The 21699-nt window shown below is 46.1% G+C and overlaps 1 protein-coding gene across 2 annotated transcripts in view; it reads right to left on the bottom strand.

The window, feature by feature from the left end:
• SAMD11 (sterile alpha motif domain containing 11) overlaps positions 1-21019 on the bottom strand; it is a 158983-nt gene extending 137964 nt beyond the window's left edge. For both annotated transcript variants that reach the window (XM_062012846.1, XM_062012847.1), the window contains exons 1-2: positions 20897-21019; positions 18084-18190 (exon numbers count right to left, since the gene is read on the bottom strand). The gene's annotated coding sequence lies outside the window, so the exon portion shown is untranslated. The remainder of the gene's footprint in view (positions 1-18083; positions 18191-20896) is intronic.
• Positions 21020-21699: the final 680 nt, after the last annotated feature.

Here is a 21699-nt window from a genome sequence, read left to right as displayed (position 1 = left end):
ATTCTAGCTCACCTCACGTTTCCCTGCAAATAACAACTAGTTCAAGTCCAAGCTGAATGCCTCATCTTGCTTTGGCATCACACCCAAACTCTTAACTACTCCTGCCTCTGCCACGCTTCAGATTACACCTCGCACCACATAAACAGAAGGGAACCTGCAGCAAATCCAGAAGTCAGCACCTTTCCTCTTTAAGATGTTTCACTCTTCATCAAAGCTTCTTTTCATCATCATCATCAAAACTGAAGAAAGGTCAGAGGATGTAACCATTTGGTTATAAGAGAAACATTCCATGCTTTGTTCCCCTATGGACTCCATCTAAATTAACCAAACTCCCCGTGTTCCTTTCCCCATGAAAATACAAGGCCCAAATTCACCTTGGCCTGATTTCAGGCTGAGAATCTACACTTCTAGACTTCAGTAACTGTTGTAGGTACTGAATATTAAGCACAAATGCTGAAATACTAGAGCAGAAGCATATGGGATGCAACACCAGCAGCTCTGAGGATGAGCAAAGGGAACCTGAAAAGGAGCAGGGCCAAGAAGAGATGACAGCTGTTATTTTTCTGCACGTTTTCATAAGTAAAGGCTTCACTCTGCTGCCATTTGCTCATTCCAATCACTATGCAATGGAGTCCCAAACCAGAGCTCCCCATGTCCCTACAGAGCTGCTCGTGCTGAAGGGGCCAGAACGTGTTTGTTGAGTAAACCCATCTCTGATAGGCAACGAGATACCAGGACATTCCTGTTTCAGTGCTGTTTAATCTGTTCTGTTGTCAGGCAAGGCACTGGGCCAGTAAACCTTCCCACTGCCTCAGCTTTGGGGGTGGACTGGCTTCAGAATTTATACAAATAAAAGCAGAAAAGCGCCAGCAGCACCAATCTGATTACAGAGTCATTTATTTTCTGGTCGTTAATAATTTGTGCAATAAAAGATTGCGTGCCTTTCTGAGTTAGTAGGAGTTATTGGCACAAATTTCTCTCCACACTGGTGTGAGTCTGTGCTTGGAACATAAATTATTAGTTTCTTATCGCACTCCTCCTCATTTTTCATGCTGCCACAGCTCGATCGCCAGGAGCCAACCCCTCAGGCTCGGCCTTATTTTATGCTGCATGAGGAAGGCAGCAAAGATGGCTCATTCCATCTTTAATTACATAGCTTCCACATTGCCTCTCCCCCAAGTCTTCCTCCTCCCCACCTGAACACTGGCAGGTGTGTGTGTGCCACTGTGTGTGGAGGCAGGCAGGTAGTGTGCCGTTTGCCAGCTACTGCTCTAATGAAAGCACTGGTTTGTGACAACACATAGAGCAAGAGAATGACAGGCTTCCACCATCCTGCCAGCTCCCATCAGGTATCTCTGTGGAATACTAGCACGAAAGTTGCATGTGTGCATCTCAAGGGTGAGCATAAACGGAGACTGGAATTCAAACCATCCTTGTATAGCAGGAGGAAAGGACTGGCACAGACTTGGGTTGTGCACAAGATGGCTGTGTCTCCAGCTGCAGGTTAAGAAGTTTGTCTTGGACATAGCTGAGGGAACACTTGGGCTTTCTCTTCCTATAGCATTAAGCAGGTGAATGATAAGGACACCTCAATGCTCCTCTGGAAAATGGACCCTTTATAGATCCAAAGTACTTGAAGTTCAGTGGGGGACATACACTAAGGATCAAACCTCATTTAAAACATCTTGTTTCTCTGACACACAGTGCTGAGATGCTCTTTAGCTTTGTTAAATACTTCCACATTTAAACCACACCACAATTCTTGGACCTTTCCATATGTCAGCCTCATGGTCTTCTCCATTGACATCTCTCTTTCAATTGTGTCCCAGAACATTTGCACCAACATCTGCTTCACTTCAAAAGCAGCACTGTCAGATTCAGAGGACAGAGCATGTCTGGCATCTGCAAACTTATTCACTAAGGGCTGTGCAAAACATAAGCTTCTATAGAGAAGTGAAGTCAGGAGGTGGTGCAGAACCAGCTTTCCCTTCTCTTCACTGAAGGACAATGAGAGTTCACTGAGTGCTTTTCTACACAGCACCCATTCACAATAGCCTTTGTATCCATGTTCTCTTACCCAACCTGGCAACTCTAGTCACTCCTCTGGTCACAGCCAAAGCCCCCTGCCTGCTCTCCCTCTCAGATTCTTGGAATGATGAATATTTGCTGCATAAACCAGGTTGTGGGAGGCCAAGAATGAATGTGGATACTGGAGGTAGCTGTTACAAAGGGGATAGGTGCAGCAAACTCCCATGAAGCCACAGGTTACACAGCTTTACAGAATGCTTTCTCCTGACAGCATGGCTAAGCACAAGCAGCCCTGCTGAGGCCTGGGGTTGTCTATCAATAACAGAATGATGTGACATGCTTAGGGCACCCCTGTGTACGTATGTATGGTATAAGGAACACATGTTCCTCCATTGCAAGAGGATTTATAACAGGGAGCTTGGGCAAACACAGAGGGTGTATTGTCAGTTCGAGAGTGATTGATGGCTCGGTGCTTGGTGTGCCTCTGGTGATTATACTGCATTGGTGAGTCACTGATCATTTCAAAACGATGCTTGTGTCTGCAGGGTAACATCCAGCACACCCATGGCTCACACTGTCTTCCAAAGTCCACCCCGAATTCTTATCATCTGCTGGAGGAGCATCGCTGGGGCTCTGTTTCACCAGGTTAATTTCTGTCAGAATCAAAGAGCAGCCTTTCCCCCCTGCAGTACACCTAAAATCCCACTAGCCACCAGCACAAAGCAGAGCTGCAGAGAAGCACAGCATCCTCAGCAAGTGTAGCAGGATGCTCACCAAATACTACTTTAGGAAGCCCCATGTGCTGCAGAACATCCCCCAGACTGCTATCAAACCAGAGCACTGCTCACACACGCAATCCCAGCCCACTCACCGCTATCTCCTGGAGCACCTGTGTTAGAAAACTCCCTGCTCAGCCTCATTCAGGAACAGAGTCTATGCTGAAAATCCTAACACAGGAGGGACTGCAATAAGCATATTTAAACCAAAAACATGACTGTAAACAGAACAGTTGCATGCTTTATCACTTACCAGACATGTCCTTGAAAAGCTCAAGGACAGGAACACCAGCATCACAGAAATCCTTCAGAGCAAAGATTTCTAGATCCCAGTAGCAACCTCTCCAGTCCATCCCATAATTAAACTAACAGTGAGAAAGAAGAACCTTTACATTAGCAAAACCAATCACTTGACACTGTGCACATGCTCCTGGTTACTGGACACAAATGCTGGGCTCTTCCCTGATTCTCTCACTCCCAGCTTCACATATCCCACCCCGTTTGTCATCACTACTCGGAGTTTTTCCTAGCTCGCTTCTGGTTTGGACTCTCCAGTTTGAAGTTGCAGACTAAGCTAGAAAGAAAAGCATCCAGATCCTTTGAAATCAAGGACTCAGATCATGACTGGAAGTACATACTGAAAAAAAAGAAAGTACAAAGTTACTTGGCTGCTGAAAAACCCAGAAATCAGGATGAAATACAGCCACCAGGTCCAAAGCCAGATGAACTCAGAGGGTACCTGGAATCAGGGCTTCTGACTCACTGCAATTAGAAAAAAGGCCAACTGTCCTTTCAGGACCAAGGGATACAAAATCTCAAGAAACTGATTTGAAGCCCTTGGGACAGGCAAATGTCTAACCTTGGTGAGAAAAACACTGATAAACCTCACACTTAATGGAAATCTTCCGAGGCTTTCACCAGGCCCCCAGACTGTCTTACAGCACTTGGTGCATTAAAGGACAGTTCCCAAATGCTCCAAGGAGCACATCTTCACTCTCCCTGTGATCAAACAGTTTTAAGACATTTATCACTTCTTTTTCCACTCCCTAAGAGAACTCCCTTTATCACAACCTATTCCAAATTTGGTTTGCTGCCATCAACACCTGCCAAGGCCATTCTCTCTGTAAAATAAGCTGGCAGCATGCCACAGGCAGGACTTGTTCTGTGTCAAAATACCATCTCCCTGCTGCCTCTTGGAGGACTCACACCTGGTGACACTTCTACACCCTCCCCAATTCCTCAGTCACATCCCAACACCAGCTCTGATGCAAAAGCTGGAACCAAAGTGCAGAAGTGTTTAAAATTCCTGGTGAAGCAATGACAACTGAAGGGAGGCTACAGTGGAAAAACACCTCAAGAAATTGCTTGACAGCCAACATGGAACTGGACTTGAGCATGCAGTTAAAGGTTAAAAGAGGGTTGACAGCTCTTCAGCTGAGTAGTCTGGTTGCAAACTCTTCTCAAATAAGTCCCTGGAAATCTAGTCTGCATCATTTGCTCAAACCTTGCCAGCTTAATCTGAATAATAACAGAGAAGTGGTCCCTACAAGGCTAAACTGACCAGCCAGGAAGATGAATTAAGCAGCACGTGTGGCTGAGACCTTTTAAAAGAAGCAGTGTGCTTCTGATTTCCACACACTGAAATCTCAACACCACAGCAGCAACACTGGCAGGAGTTCCTCAGACACCTCAAGCTTTTGGAGCAGTGTCCCAAAGTATTGAGAACCTCATAAAACCATTTTGCTATTCAATACTTTTGAATATTTCAATACATAGTTGATTTTCCCAATCTGTTTCTTCTATCTGTTCTGCTTTTGGTTTTACTTCACAGTGTTCAACCCAATGCATATTTCCTGCCTGACAATTCTGTGCACAACAACTCAGAGAGACCAACCTACTACCCTCACCTTGTCTGTAGAAGAAATGAAGACACAGAGTAAGCACTTAGCACTTGAGAATCAAGACAAGCAGAGCAGACCACTCACCTTGCACACAAGCAGCTCCACATGACCAGGCTGCTCTAAAGTGGACCAGGCTGCTCTGAAGTGGACCAGGCTGCTCTGAAGTGGACCAGGCTGCTCTGAAGTGGACCAGGCATGTTACCACCTACTAAGCACAAAGTAATTCCACTCTCTTCTATATATATGATACTTCAGTAGTTCTAGAAAGGAAACTTTTTCCCCTCATTTCTCCCACCCTTCCCAGTCTGAGCTTTGCACAAATCTCCTGAACAATCTGCCACTGTGCATGCACAAGTTGTATTGCACTTAATGAGGCACTTCAGGTTCAATAAGACACTTCATCTTTTCAGTTCTAGCTCTGTGCTTCTCCCTTCCAGGCATCTAAGCTGCCTCCTGCACAATCTTCATTATGGGACTTCTTTTTCCTGAAGTTACAGCTCTATGGTTCCTTTCCCTCCTGCCTGAGGCAAGAGGCTAAAGGGTTAGAACTCCCAGGCTGTGTTTCCATATCTGTCACCCAGCTGTTGTGACCTTGACAACACACCAGGAAGGTGGCATTTTTCAAACTTGTGTGCCTTCATTTAGACACCTTATTTACTGAAACAAGCATCCCTCGGTCTTGGTAAAAATGAGCAACAATTACAACAGCATCCAATGTCTCATACTTCTGTCTCCCCTCCTGCTTTCACATTTCGTTAATCCCAAACCTGCATCTCCCTCCTTGCTTTAAGAGCCAAAGCAAGATTCATCTTCAAACCCAGCATAAGCTAGATTACCAGTTCTTCTGGAAGCTGCTCTCCACTGTCAACAAAACCCTCACATGTGTGCCTAAAGTTAACTGCGAACCACAGATAAGAGCTGCTGATATGGAGCAATGTACTGACCCACTTTCCCTAACCCCTTTCACCATGCTACACCGCAGGAGGAAACAGAGGCTTCTTTAGCTTTCCTCCTTGGGATCTACACTCTCAGCACTCCAACACGAAATAACAACGTCCATACTTGGACTGGGAGCTATCATATGTATCTGTATAAACTTACATAGCTCATTTTTTTAACTGATCTCACAGTAGGTCTGTAGAGCATGAAAACTGAACCTTCCAACCCAATGCTTCCCATGCACAGCCTTCCTACAGACCTGCAGACCCCTCCTCTGAGGTTCTCTTTTAGACTGGGTGGTAAAAAGAAAACGAGAAGTACCAAACCCCAGGTGCTGTAGATGCGTTTCAAGGTGTCTATTTGCTAATGGCTCTGAATCCACGGGGGCACAGACCTATACTTCATGAGCTGCACACGGGGGGTTCTCCATCAGATGGACTTTGTGAATAGTCTGATGACCTCCTCTGTGAAATGGAAACAGCTCGGGGGAGAGGTTTTACCCTAATCCCAACGCCATCTCCGGCAACGGCTCATCGAGCAGAACTAATAACAACGGGAATTCGGGAGGCTTTTCCCGTTTAAGCTGGTATCTCCTCCATTAGCAGAAACCCGGCTTCCCCGCGAGGCTGAGGCAAAGGCAGAGCAAGGGCAGCGAGGCGGCAGCAGAGCGGGGCCCGGCCGCAGCTCCGGCGGCGCCGCCCGGGGCAGCCCCGCGCTGGCGCCGCACGGTCCCCCCCCGGGGCGCGGCCGCCGCCGCCGCGGTCGGAGCGGCCTCGGCAGCGGAGCCGAGGCGGCGAGGAGCCGCCGACACGCTTCAATTAGCGCGGCGGCCCCGGCCGCTGCCGCCCCCGGGGGCCCGGCTCGGCGGGGCACGGCCCGGCCCGCCCGCCGCCGCCTCCGCGCTCCACGGGCGGCCGGGGCCCGGCAGCCGGCGGCGCGGCCGGCGCTCGGCGGGGAGCGGCCCGCAGGGGGGTGGCGGGTGGGACAGCCTTAAAAGGGCGATGGGCTGGAAAGGCGAGAGGCTTGTGGAAACAGCTGCAGCCCTCGAGAGCCCCGCAGGCGGGGGACGGCGCCCGCGGAACTCACGGGTGGGGGATAACTCGCTGAACCCCGCACTCGCACCCAGGGCTGAAGCTCTCCGAGCCCACCTCGAAACGGTCCCGGGGCTGGAGAAGCGTGGCAAGGGCACGCAGAGACTCGCAGGAGGGTGAGCAGCAGGGATGTACTGCTGTGACACGCGTGGGCAGCCCCGCTGGAGAGCAGGCACCGAACGAGGGACGTGCGCCTGCAAACACAGGCAACAGCAAACACGTTCACACACAACACAGCGCCGGACTTTCATCTTCTGTACAGGCAACCACAAAGCACCAAGCTACAGGAATTCTCAGGGCTGTGTTGCCAGAGAACAGTGTGGTTTCACTGCCATGAGCCGTTGAGATGCGCTGCTGGCGCAGGGCACCTGCACGGTGCATGCTGCAACTGCCAAGCACAGAACACAGCATCACTACCAGCCCTCTGCACATCAATAGCGGTGCTTTTCTGAACAGCTACAACCATCCTTAGTCATCCACAGTTCTGTTCTGACCCAAGGCACATAGGCACAGGAAAAGTTTTCTAAACTACCAAGTGCCATGCTCCAGCTGGGTTTGGAGTTTCCAAGCACTGGGGCTGTTGCAGAATGGTGATCAGAACCCTATTCCTTCAAGCCATATCTGCCAGGAGATTCATGGAGACCAGGCTTTGGCACCAAGCATCTAGTTCAAGACTGAATTTCCCCTGTTTATGCCATACAAGGATGTACTTACTACTCAGCTGTAAGCAACATCCATTCACCCAGTTCTCACTGCCACCCATGAGAAGCTCTGCAACATCAGACATAATGCAGTGACACAAGGCTCAAACTCCTGGTCTCCTCTGCCCAAGTGCCTCTCTCAGCACGGTGGATTATCTTTAGGAGAGATGGGTCTCCACTGTGCAAGGGAGGAAACTGGGGCAAGCATCTTCTTCCCTCATACAGATGTATTTGTTTCCTGGGAAAGTAAGGAAGATGATGGAAGTCATTCCCTCTACACGTGTTCCTTTTTCCCTTCTGTCAGCACTTCTCTTAATCAGAAGATCTGATGCAATCCCACAAAAGCCACCTAGTTTAAAAACTACATTAGGACTAGGAGCGTGTTTTAATCACCACCTCGCCTGACCTGACAGGTTTCAAAGATGCCCTCCCTTCTGGCTTCATTTGCAAACAGTTAAAAGATACTCCCTATGTAAGAAAAAGGGCTTTTTGTATTTCAACATGACAGTTAAAAATCTCACTCATTCATCATCATGGTGCCACTTTCAATTTTGCCTTCCTGGAAATCATTTTGGGATGGGAAAGACAGATTGTATCTCAAGCCATGACATTTCACTAAAATACCATCGCTTCTCATCACAAAATGATGGTGTTTTGCCCCATATCATCAAGTCATATATTGAGAAGTCTTTTTTTCCCCCGTCTCCAGTTTACATGGCAGAAAAAATTAAGCAATATACCAAATACCTGCCTCAGCCTCACATCGATCCAAAAATGGGACAAAACTTACCACATTTATCCAAGTCCCTTTCTACTTGATATTACAAGGACTGAGGAGTAAGTAGTGTGTCACAAACAACATCCAGCTCGAGCACAAAGGGCTCTGGCACCCCGCTGAAGTGGAGCTGGGTCCCTGTTACACAATACATAGGAACCAGATGGTGTGGAAGGAGCTGTTATGCCTGAAACATTTAACTTCCATTCTAAATACACATCCTGACTCCAAACCCTACTTCAAGAAGGACTTTTCTTCAGGATGAAGCTTCCAGAATCAGGTACTTTTTGAGGATATAAGTGAGATGTTTGACATCTGATTTTCAGAGCTGCAGAGCCTTCCCATGGGCTCCTGTGGACCCGTGCTGGAGTTAAAGAGGTGTCTGGAGGAGGACTTGCAGGCTACACTTGTTACCATGCCAACAACCACCAAAAAAAAGGGTTCAGACACAGAGTAGCTAATTTTCAAATGACAGAACTATCTGCCATTTAAATTATGTCTCCTGAGCAGCTAAGGGAGCCTAATCCATACTGTGGAGTAAATACCTGCAATATTTGGTTATTAAAATTTAAGCTGGTTTGGGATTACAGAAACAGGAGAAAGGGGCTTTGTGTTGGTGCCTGTACACCTCAGCCAGGCAGTTTCCAGTAGAATATGAGGGAATTGAGTAAGAGCATGTTGGCCAGCGAGATGCTGCCAGCCCTGCTGAAGCAGGTGAATAAAAAATGGCAAGGAGACAAGCATGGAGAACTTTGGCCATACTGCTGTGCAAGCAGGAGCCAGGAGGAAGCAAGAGTCCTGATCACATGGATCTCATTCTGGTAAAACCACCACATTTTTGCCTGAGGAGGGGGTGGCAATTTTCACACCTCACAATGAAACTCATCTGCTCGACACAAAGGGCCATCCCTGCACTCACAGCTGTTTGCATGCTCCTGGGGCAAGGAGATGAGGAAGACTGGCAAACAAATGAGTAGGATTCTGCTCCTCAGTCCATCCCACAACTCAGCCAGAGGTGGCCCTAACACAGAAGCCAAGTGTTCCCCAAAACTCACTCGCTGCACGCTGGCCCCAGGGTCCCAACCCTCCTTGACAGCAGAAACACTGAAAACCAGGAGGTGGCAACGAGGTTTATCTCTTAATTCAGGTATGACCTTCAAAAGTCTTTTTTTAGCATACCAGCATCATATTTAGGAGAGAGAAAAGACTTTGGTTTATCTGGAAGGTTCTATCAGTACAACCCTTAAAAGGCTGCAGCTACACCATGGTATGTGCTGTAACACAGCAGAGCTTAGAGAGGTTCTGTGGCTTCAGCTGCATTGGTGTAGTCTGTGCAGTCCAAGCCTGAAGTAAACTGGTTCATTTCTGATCTGAAATGGAAACATCTTGAAGGTGGTTTTGTGGGCCCTGAGCAGACATGACTTTAACTAACAGGTCACAGGTATAAAAAACACAGCACTGCTCAGGCCTTTGCATCTCTGCTTCAGGCAAGAAAATCCTGGGAAGATACTTTTAATTCCAGAAAACTGTGGGCTGCAGCCCCCACACTGTGAGGAAAAAACCTGCAGAGCTCAGAGCCCTCCTGAGGAACTCCACCAGGAATGACAACTTGGGGGTGGTGGAGGGGAGAACACAGAGCAGAAGTCCAAGGTGCTGTGAGAAAATAATCACTTTTTTTCAGGAGAGATGAGGAGAAAAGGATTGCCCCCTAGCTGAGTCTGACATGCCAAGTTTCAGCCATTTCCAGTGTCATTTCATAAGCCCTTGAAAAACTTCTTCAAAGAGATTTAAAAGCCTCATATCAATTAGATGGGCTACCCTTTGTGCTTGTGATTTTTACAGAATTGCAAATGCTTCTCAACTCTCTTCTCCTAAAGTCAAGGGGGCAAAAAAAACCCCCAAACCATGAGGAAACAGCTAAATTCCTTTCAGGAATGAGCTGTTCATTCCTGAGGCAGAAAGCCTGGAGGGCTCTGTGCAGATCCTAAATGACATGACAGTGGTGGCCCCACAAATTTGTTCCTAGGGTTAGTGCTCCAACTGACCCTTTCCCATTCATCATACCAATTCAGTCACTCATCATGAATGACACAGCACGACACCACATGAATTATCTCTGACCTTCAGGAGGAGTGGCTCCTCCAGAGCAGGTTGGGGTCATGATAAGGGCAGGAGGGAGAAGTTGGTGTATTAGACCTGGGGATTAGCAGAATGCTTCAGCCTCCAGAGCAAAAAAGGTGACATGTTCAAGGCATGAACTCGTCCTTACGGCCCAAGTAACAGTCCTGTAATGTCAGTCATTAAAGCCCAGGAGTGCTGTGGGAGGTAATGGTGTCTCTAGGATCAGGAGAAGTCCACAAAGAAGTGAACTGCTTTGGGTGAGTCAGCTATGGACACAACAAAAATACCTGTGCCCTGATCCAGGCTGCACCACAGAAGCCACAGCCAGGATGGGTGGCTGGGAACTGGGCAATCGTGGTGTTTACTGCAAGCTGCCTTGCCCCAATGCCAAGGAGCTTACAGACTGTTGGCATTTCTATTAGAAGCACAAATTACAGAGTGTTCATAACTTGTCAGAAAGCTGTGCTTTGCTTCTTGTGGAAGGATGGAAGATATGCCCCTAAATCACATCACTGCTCCAAGGAGTTGAGCATTCCCCCTGCTTCCTCCAGCACAGGGCTTGATATTCCAAAGGAAGGTGAGGTCTGTGAGGTTTGGGGGTCATCCTGACATTCCTACATTCAGAATCTAGATGCCTTTTTCTGTGTGTTGAATAACCAGATCTCATCTATTCTACAATATTAGAAACATCACCTAAATGTCCTCAGAATTCACCAACAGAAGTCCAGCAAACGCTTATTGTTTACAAACAACTCTACCCAGACGAGTATACAAATCCCAGCTCAGATGATCCCTGAGTAGAATTAGCCACAGTGCAAAACTGTGAGGAGGATCAGAGCCTAGTGATTTCATCTTCTGATGCCAGTGAATACAATGGGGCTGTTCATGTACACAAATGTTAGGTTGATTGAGATTCAGAAAGAAAATTGGGGGAGTGTACCTTCTGTAACAGCAGTTGAGTCAGTTCTTGATGCAGCAAGTGAAAAGGGCTGCAATCCTTTATCAGAGTGAACTAATCACACATTTCATCTGCTTAAACATTCATTCTTGGACAATTCAAACTTCTAAGTTACTGCTGGTGGGTTTGTATCATTTTTGGGGGGTGGATGGTTATCTACTGTCCACCAAACCACCACCTCTTGCCAAGTGATTCTTTCCCATTTGTCCAAGGCCATGGCATCAGTAAGAACTGAAATGACACTGTTATCATTATCTACAGAGAGATTCCCTTCTCACCAAGAATACTTACAAACCCCAGAAAATTCCCTCCAGGAAAATAAAACATGGCAGTTTTTACCCTGAATACTTACTAAAGCAGCGTTTAAGGAAAGGCACGTTATTCTGCATGGGGAACTAGGGAGGTCTACATCTCCTGCTTCCCCCAAATCAAACCAACCACAGGGCTAGCAGTGAAGTTCCAAACATTTCCATCCATCAGCTACAGCCTGAGAAGGGACTGTGAGTGCTCCCCAGGATTTTAACTCCTACTCTACCTTCATGCAGGCGGAAAATGGAAATGAAGGAACTGCTCAGTCGTTTTGGCAGGTGATTCAGCCTCCTTTGCTGCATCCTGGCAATTAGTTTGCATTATTACAACTGTAGGAAAAGCTGCAAGTCTGCTTATGTGGGGTGAGCAGGGAAGCTAAAGGAGGACTCAACACTGGCAGCTGCTCCCCAGGGCAGTGTGCCTGGGGCTAGACTCCGCTCAAGTCTGGACTAGATTCCCACGGCACCATACAGTGTGTAAGAGGAGCTGCAGAGATGGTGCCTCCTCCCTGCCCCCTGCACACAGGCAGCAGATAAAAAAACCCTTCCTTGCATCCATCTTCTTCCCTGTGCACCTGTACAGGGTTAAGCATATTCAAACCCACTGTCTCACAGGGTATTATGCTAGGGCACGACCTTGCTGCTAGGGTACCATCATGCAGCTGCTGTCCTAGGACAATGCCTCCATACTGATTCCTTGCAGAATACAGACATGCTAGAGAAGGAAAAAAACCTAAAAGCCCAAACATAAAAAAAACCAACCCCTTTACAGGAAAGAGATGAGCATGTAGATTCCTCACCAGTAATTCTATTAGAGATTATTAAATCTACTAACCCTAAAGAAGGTCATTGGATTTTTTTTCCCAGTCTACCCCTCCTTTGCCTGTTTCCTCCAGGCAGGCACCAGCACCAAGGTTCTTTATATATTATCTATTTTCTTTTCAGGAAAGCAGATTCTCAAAAGCAAGCAAATGTCCAGCTTCCTGTTCTGTTGGCTGTAAGCATCAGAGCATCAACTGATCATCCAGGAATCAGGAAGAAACCTTGTGTATATAGCAGTAAACATTCAACTAGATGCAGAGTAGGACAGGACATTGTGAATTGGGCTACTACTGCAAACAGGAGTGTGTTAGATTAAATCTGCAACCATTTAGCACAGGAGAAGTCTCTGTCCTTTTCCTAGTGACACTGCCCATCACCTGGCACCTGTGTGCCAAATGGAATAACACACACTGACTGAAGCATTCCCAAATGAATTTGGTTCTCTCCTTCACTTTCACTCTCGAGTTTGCCACTGTTAGGTTTGCATTTTCTGCACCCTTATTTGCAGCAGGGTGCTTGCACAGACAGAAATCCCCTCTCAATTAAATGGGATTTGGTGTGTGAGTACTTTCTCATAGTATGCTGCTGTTGTGTCTTCACCCCCTTCGAGTTCTGTCACGGGAGAACAGCTTTGGGTGGGTGAATGTGGACACTAGGCTCTGAAAATAAACCAGTCACTATGAGCTTTATTCTACTTTGTAACACTCATGCCACAGCCAAGAGCTCTCCTCAACAACATCACCAACAGGTAATTCTGAGAACTGTTAGTTTCAGCTTTACCATCTGCCCCTCTGACAGCCAAACTTCAACTCATGAGGAGATTAAGAGTTACCCCATATGCTGAGGGATATCAGATCAATTTAAAGTGTGATTTTAAGCAACTGAGAAAGGTTTCCCATTTTGAACCAGTCTTTTTTCTCAAGTTTAATATATATCAGCTTTTCAAATGAAACTGAAAAAGGAAGTTGGCACACATTCACTTTCCAAATGGACTTTGTCTAATTCATTTAATCACCGACCCAGTCTCAAAGCCAGAACAGCAGCCCATGTGCACAACTCTGCTGTTTCGGTGCAAAATCCAGTGGTTTGCCATAACTACCAATGAAAACCAGTGCACCTCTGCACTGCTTCCAGGCTGAAGCTGCTCAGGTTGCCATGGTGCAACCTGCTTCTTCCATGCTTGGGAGGTAGTTTTGAAGAGACTGTGTGATGCCACAGCACTTTTGTGGGACCTCACAATATGAGGTGGCTTACTAAATTTAGAGAGAAAGCAAGTCTAAAACTGATGACCTTTAAATGCCTATCATTACATGGTGTAAGGAAGAAGGCTTTGACTCAGAACAGCCAACATGTCTACTCCTGGCTAGACAAGAGGAACACAAAGTATCACGGAAATACCAGCTGCATGATGATAAAAGAACCCTTTGCTTGCAGATCTATCAAGAATAATGCCAACCTTGTCTCCTTTTTTACACACAGTTCTCCTCACAAGAAAGAATACAAGTTGAACATTCCCATACCTGTCACAAAAGAAAGGTTATTGGAGCTGGGGATCCCTAACTGGGGTTGAATGTCAAGTCATCAAGGACACAGCAAGGATACACCGTCCCCACCACGCTTATAAAGGAGGAGAGAGGCAGTGCAGGAAGAGAGGAAGGGGACAGGGAAGCAAATAAATAAGGACAATGCACAATTTATGAAGACAAGGAGGTAGTAAGTGCTACTCACCCAGAGTGTAAATTGGTATTGATGTCACCACACAGCCCAGCCAAAAAAAATAATGATGATGATAATTTAGGGCTTGCACTATATCTCACTCAGCCACAGCCCTATCCAACTGCGACTCTCACCCTGACGTTTTCTCCCCCTTCTCTATTCATTGGTGTCCTCCTAAATCAAATACACTCAATGTTGATTTGATTATATTTCCTTATTTTATTTATCAAACATCACTCACACTTCTACTCTCCTCACAAGTTCTCAGTGGGCATTCTCAGTCATTTTGCAGTACCTGGCAGTACTCAGAGGAGAAAGCCTGTCTTTAGGCCACAGGAATTACACCTCCTAGGCTGGTAAGGATTCATGCATCCTTCCCAGCCCTCATCTGTCATCCTTTAATCTCGCCTGTTTTATGCTCCAGATCCTGGCTACCCAGTCCTGACTTCCCAGGTTTATAGCCCTGACTTACTTCCCTCCTGTAACATTTTACTGCTGGGTTATCGGCCCTTTGGGGCCTCATTTACACAAGTGCTGTTTTCGCTATAGTTAAGACTAATTCACTGGGTTACAGTTTGTTCTTACGTGCTACACTGTTCAGTTCCCAGCCTCCTCTCCTGCAGGGAGCCAAAGGATTTTCTAATGGACAGGAGATTTATTTTGGTTTAAATGATGGGTGTGAATCCCCTTTTGGGTATTTCAAAGCTTGAATTAATCTTCCCCCTTCCGTACAGCATGATTCTGCCTGTTACCCTTTGATGCACATGTGCCCTCTGGGCCCTTCAGAAGGTCTGTGGGACCTTGAGAAAGAGGCTCCATCTGGGATCTCCTCAGTCAATTTGATGTTCTAAGGGAATGGCAGACCACAGTCCTGAGAAAGCCCTGGGAGCCAGATATATCCTGTACTTGCACCTCCAGTCCAGCTGGCAGTATTCTGCTCCTGGAATGTACATGTAGGGGTGTGCTTGTGGGTTGTGTAACGTTTCATTTTATCATTAGGGAAAGAAATACTTCCCTTGTCATTTATGTTCATTTCTTCTCTTAAGCTTTATATGGTTACTCTGTGATCATGCCATTTCTACCTTTCTAATATACACACATGTACAGCTACAGGTAGCATACACACACAGATAACATATACTGGTGTGAGTATATGGCTCATTTCAATAAATCTCCCTAAACAAGGCTCATTTTCCAGTGCTGCTTGCTTTCACAGCTCCAACTCCAGCTGGGTCTGCCATTTGTTTTGTTTATGGAGTGGTTTTAATTGAAAAGCACAGCACAATCAATGCCCCTCTCTTCATCTCCTAAGCCAAAACCACAGAAACACCTTCAGAAAGTCAGAGGACACAGTCAAAGGCCACCTGGTCAACCTCTGGGTGGCCCCCAGGGCTGCATCTAATGTGCCTAAAGCAGAGAAGAAGGGTGGTACTATGAAGAACAAGCAAGTGGGATCTGTGGAAGCTCCACGGGGTCTGAGGCTGCATGCCCAACGATACTTAGTTCAACTACCAAAGCAAATGAAAGAGAAACTCTTGCATTTCAGTCACATTAGAATCTCTCACATGCCAAGGTCAAGAGTCTGACAAATTCTGTTTCAGTAAACTATTCAGCATCAGCTTAATTCCAAATAGCACCATAAGAATGTCAGTTACAGGAGAAATGAAGCACAAATTTGTAAACAATACTGTCTTCTGCTGTTCTCTGCTACTTTTGCAGGATTCAAAAGCTTGTTGCCAACATTTATTACATTCCCCAACCTACTGCACGAGACAAACAGATACCATCCCTATTTTTTGATAGATAAATGGTGGCACTGAGAAATTACATGAGTTGCCTAAGGTCACACAATGAACAGTTTAGGAACTGGATCACTGGATACATTCATTTCTTCCAATTTCTGTGTTTCTAAATGGCAACCCCCCACAAGAGCTTGGCATACACTTGCAAATGATTCTCCAAAACTCCTAATACTGGCATAATTCCATTCCTATAGAAGGCAATATGCTGTGGAACAGAATTAGACAAGCCTATTGTCTTAAATGGCAACAAAGCTAAAGCAACATCACCACAGTTCAAAATCTCACCCAAATGCAGAGTCAGTAAATCTCCAGAGGAAGCGACAATAGTGAAAATCAAACCAGCATGGACAAAAAGCAAAGTTAAAACCAGAAATGAAAACACAAACACAAGAACGTAAAGGTTCAGCATGTTACAGTATGGCTCTATTCTGGCACAGGCTTCTGGCTAAGAGCAGACTGAACATTAATACCCCACAGGTGCAAATGTAGGGGTTTTTTCTTAAACTGGCTTCTTTGTCAACAATAACCACCACCAGATCCTCATCCCACACACATCACACACTCAGCTGGAAATCAGTATCTGCTTCTAATAAACAGGGATGTGTCTGAAGTGCCACCTTGCAGCAGGCACACGTGTACCCTGTTCATGTGAGCCTCGACAAGTGTGGGACTACACTGAGTCTTTGCTCTTCATGGTCTTTCCTTCTCCCCCAAGTGCCCAGCATGCCCTTTTCCACCCTCAGAGATGTGCTGTGTGCTGTGATGTTTTCACTTGATGGAATTCCCTCACATGGAGGTGGGGGGAAGGTAAAAATCACAGCTCTGTGGCTGCACATGTCTGCTTCCTGGCCTGGCATGACAACCCCAGCACCGCTGCCAGGAATGCTCTGCCAGAGATAAGGGTGTGAGTGTTGAAGGATCCCCCTCAGACCCAGCTGCCAGCTGGTACAGGCAGTTAAAAAACCAAAGCATTATAAATTCCTGCTAACTTCACTTGTTTCAAACCACAGAAATCACATCTCCTGTGTTTAGCTGTTAAAAATGAAGGAACCTGAAACCTGACGCGTGTTTTTATTCAGTCGGCAAAACTACAGCTCCAGACTCCATCAAAAACCCATCAGGTGGTCTAGCAAAAGCTACCTATGAGATCTGGAGACTGAGATCCCAGCTCCAAAGCAGGCTCCTGGATAATACTAGTCTCAGGAAGAACCACATCCTGCCCCAACCATCACTGGCAAGGGGCTGACGCAGACACGTTTATTGCGTGTAGATGGAACCCAGCAAGGGCTGTGTCCTCAGTCAGCACCTGAACCTGAATGTTTCCACAGATTACCACTGAAAACATACAACATACTCCACTAAACACTACACTGTGCAGACTTGGATTGGTAAAAGTGACTATCCCTCCCTGAGGGAGCTCAGCTCACTGACTCCAGCAGACCTATTTATATGAACAATAATTACTTTTCCGAATAACGGATTAAATCTCAAGCTATTAAGACTCTAAAGTAAAAGCCCAAATGACAGACACTAATCTCTTCAGGGTATAAAAGTAGTTTTTAGATGGTACATTAACTGGCTGGGTAGTTTCTTCCAGAGAGTCCCTATTCCATAATCAGAATGTGTATGCCTTGTGTACTACCAGATCTCAAACCAACATCTGTAGCACGTGCATTAGCAGCAGTTTACCACTGCGCTCCTCTGTGCACACAAATTCCTTCCCTGGCAGCATTCCCTAACTCCTCCAACTTCATGTGGAGCAGAAAGGGTGAGTGGAGTAGATTACTGAATGAGCATGCAGTGCTTGCTTTGTAGTACACGTGATACACTTGATGTTCCAAAATGTATATTCACGCATAGGGGAAGTCAAGTTTATGGTGGCAACTAATTGTCTCCAGCACAAAGACTCTGGGGAGGCCTGAAGGTAAGTGTTTTGACAAGATATTCAGCACAGAGGTCATCTTAGGTGATTTTCAGGGCTACAGATATAGACGTGTGGACTCAGAGGTGGTGAAAAAGCTCTTTCTCCAAGCTTAGTAATCACTTATGCCATCCCACTCACTTGGAGGCAAAAGGACACGACGTTCCAACGTTCCCATTCCAAAGAGCATCTGAATCCCAAGTGAGAAAAGAAGTGTTGCATACCTCATTTCTGCTGATGATCCCATCAAGCATCAGCAATGTAGAGGAGCTTTGCTTTTCAAGTTTCTCGAGCTCCAGGCAGGAGTTTTTACTCACTGTGTTCAGTGAACCTAGAATAGCAAAAGGAGAACTTAACCCAAAAGTCCCACCTCAGAGGCAGGTGCTGAAGAGCAGTTACTGAATGGGAAAACAGAGCTGCACATCCTCCAAGGGGTTAAAAGCCATTTTGTTCTGGACATACTCTGTGTGACTCAATTTCTAAGGCACTAAATTGTAAGTCATAAACCCATGTCATTATTTACTTTCTTCCAAGATAACATGGAGCCAGTTTCTCCCTCTGTCTCTGTTTTGCTGCCTTTTGGAGACATTCTCTGCAAGTGCTGCACGGCTCAGTAACTCCCAAGTCAGGGCATACATGGAAAATCCCTGTCAAACAACGGCCCAGGAGCAGGAAGAAGAAAAGCTCCATTCACCACCACACTTGGTTCTCTCATGTCTCCCTCCTTCCCCATCCCCAGATGCCTCTGTGGTCATCTTCCCTGTCTCCTTGTTTTGTGCCTAGAGAGCAGAAGCAGTCACACCACACAGCTCTCTGGGGAGAAGGGAATGGGGGAGCAGCATGTGGCAGAGAGAGTGGGGAGAGAGTCAGAGGAAAAGGATAAATTTGTTCTCAGGAAAGCATGGAGTCCAGACTGGCGGGTTTCTTTTATCCTGTTTCAGTGCAGTAAAAGCCTCAATTAACTCCACATTAATTATTAAATCAGAACAATGCATCTTTGGGTTCCAACAGCAAAATTCAGTTAGAGCTGCTTTGTTGGGGAGTTTGTCTAGTTTTACAGCTTAGGACATTCTTCAAGGAGTCTCCTGGGCAGTTGTTTTTATGTCCCTCTCTGTGTGGGAACACTTAATGCATGTTGCACCTTGAAAACTTTTTACACGTAACACGTAGAGCTCTTCCAGGCCCCACCAGGTACCAGCAACACAGCCACCAGACTTCATCCCCTCTCAAATTAACGCTTTCCAGGAAGCTGGAAGGATTTGCATAGCCCCCCTAAAAGAGACTGCTTCCTTGCAGGCTGGAGTGTTGGCTTCCCAGCTATACATGAATTCTACAGGTGCTTTCTACCCTTCTCCTCCATGGATGACTCTAGGAATCCTACCACATAAGGCCAGTCTAGAAATACTTGCCTTTTCTTACCCTGTGGTTGCCACACACACAAGTTCTTCTGACCTTAGTTGTTCACTCATGTGTGTGTCTCACTGAGCAGAACCAACCATCCACAAACATTGCTAAGAAGGGAGGGGAGAAAAAAAATGGTGCCACGTAGCAACATATGGGAGAGTTTTGGTGCTGGGCACAGAATGAAACTCCTCAATGCAACAACTGAAAACTGAAGGACTGTAGATGTTTTAAAAAACCAAACCAAAACCAACAAGCACAGAAAACCAGACATAAGTAGATAACTGAATTAACCAGGCAGCTAGTCAGTCAGCCACCTTCTCTGTCTCCCTTCACTGCTCAGATTTCTATTTCTGCTCAGACTGGGGAAGCTGGCAAAACTTCATGCTTGACCTGCAGTACCTCTGACAACATGTGATTTGTTTTGCTTCTGTTGGAAGAGACTGCAATATTTGCTGTAGCAAAGTTACTGTCTGTCAGCCCACATGTCCTTCAGTGATGCCATCTGACCACAGCTCTCCAGTTCTTTTGGCAGACATTAAGAAGGCGGCAAAGCCTACATTTGTATTAGAGAAGCTGCTTCCACTTGTCTTTACAAAAGAGACCAGAATGGTCTAGAAAAGGACCAGCAGTTAATATTTGCTTCTAACCTTTCCAATATTTCAAGGTATTCTACCCACTGTTGCCTCATGCACACAGGACTGAGCTGTGCACGTCGTGCTGAGAACACAACTCTCTTAGAAAAGAAGTTTTTACAGACAGATCTAAGTTTCTAGGAGAACCTGTCTCAAAGATATGCCTACAAGACACTACCCAGGGCCCTAGATCACATGAAAAACAAAGGCAGACAAGAAGGCACACTGTGGGAAGGATGTCTGGCGACTGTGTGAGCTGTGTGGCACAACTACCCACAAAAATGAGGCACTGGACAGTGCTGCAAGAAGCATGACTTCAGTTCCTTTTTGCTACACACTCCCCTGTGTATCCCCCCTTAAGCAAGTTCCACGTTGACAGAAATCAAGCTGCTCATCCCTGGGCTGCAGTTGTACATTTGCAAAATCAACCCTTCAAAGAGGTTTTTAAGATCTTGGATGAAAGCTGCTATTAAGCCTTACAGTTAATTAGGTAATAATTATTTATTATTGGGGGAGTTTCTGAAGAAGCTGTATGAAAGCAGAAGTGCTAACTTGACCTTATGTACTCACACCTCAGTCTCACTCAATATTCTTTCTCAGACATACCTTTGCTGCAAACTTCCTCAGGGCAGAGGCTCGTTTGTTCTGCAAGAAGTTTGCAACACTTCAAAACACTGTGAATAGAATTATCATTATCACTCTTGATAAATTCATCAGTCTTGATAAACACCAGCAAAGCTGCCTGCCTATGGATAGCAAAACCCATATATTACTGCCAATTTAGAAGGGCTTATCAGTGGCAAGTGGAAAAGTCTCTCTAAAATGTTTAACTGTGGCTTATTCTAATGCCCACATCCATCTGCATTTATGGAAGACACACATGGAATTCTGAAGTTCATACAGTTCACCAACATGGGAAAACAGAAGAAAAACAAAGGGCAAGGAGAAAGCAACAGCCTGTTGAGGCTTGTTTGCTTGAGAGAAGCCCACATGATGCTCACCCTGGAAAGGGGAAAATGTCCAATGTAGAGCCCCAGGATAGTCCTGCTCATCCTAAATTTATGTCACCAGAAATCCTCTGACACCAGCTGAATTGCTCTTCCACACCAGCAAAATCAGGGCCAGGTTCTCTGCAGGAGAAAGGAAGGAAGAAACAATCTGAACAGTGTTGTATCTGCCTCACACTCTGCCCCATTTAAAGTAAAGCAGAATAGAACTATTTCTCCCTTCTGCTAGCAGGGTCCAATCAGAGCAGTCAGAACTGTTCACAGCCACATCCTTCACCTCACAGCACAGGTGTTTCTCAATCAAGCACCACAGTATTCATTCACATAAGGCATTTATGGATATCTGTTCCCATTCAACAGGTGCAGAAACTGAGGCTCATGGGGAGCTCAGGAATAGTGTCAGAAGTCAAAATCCCCTAATTTCACAGGCCCTTTTGAGAACTTGCAGATGACACTTGTTTTTACCCCAGGTAACCCATTATTTGCTAAGTAAAGAAGAGATTTGCTTTGATGTCCACTGTTAACAATCAGTGTGCAGCCAGAGGATCAAGGTATAAAACCACTGTCCCTAAAAGCCAGACAGGTTGGTCATTTTGATCCATGGATTTACAGAGAGAATCCCATAAGCTTATTTTAGCAGCACCCAAGTAAAAAGTGAGCAACCTCCTGCAGATTGGAGACAACAACAAAACCTGCACAGTGGGCCTGACCCAGAACTGCCTGATGACAAAGGAACCACTAATCTCTGTACATTTCTTCATCACCCAGAAAATGTCAGCAAGATGCTAGTGGAACCC

The sequence above is a fragment of the Colius striatus genome, chromosome 21 (genome assembly GCF_028858725.1).
Source record: "Colius striatus isolate bColStr4 chromosome 21, bColStr4.1.hap1, whole genome shotgun sequence".
Lineage (NCBI taxonomy): Eukaryota > Metazoa > Chordata > Aves > Coliiformes > Coliidae > Colius > Colius striatus.
This window is presented reverse-complemented; position numbering and strand designations above follow the sequence as displayed.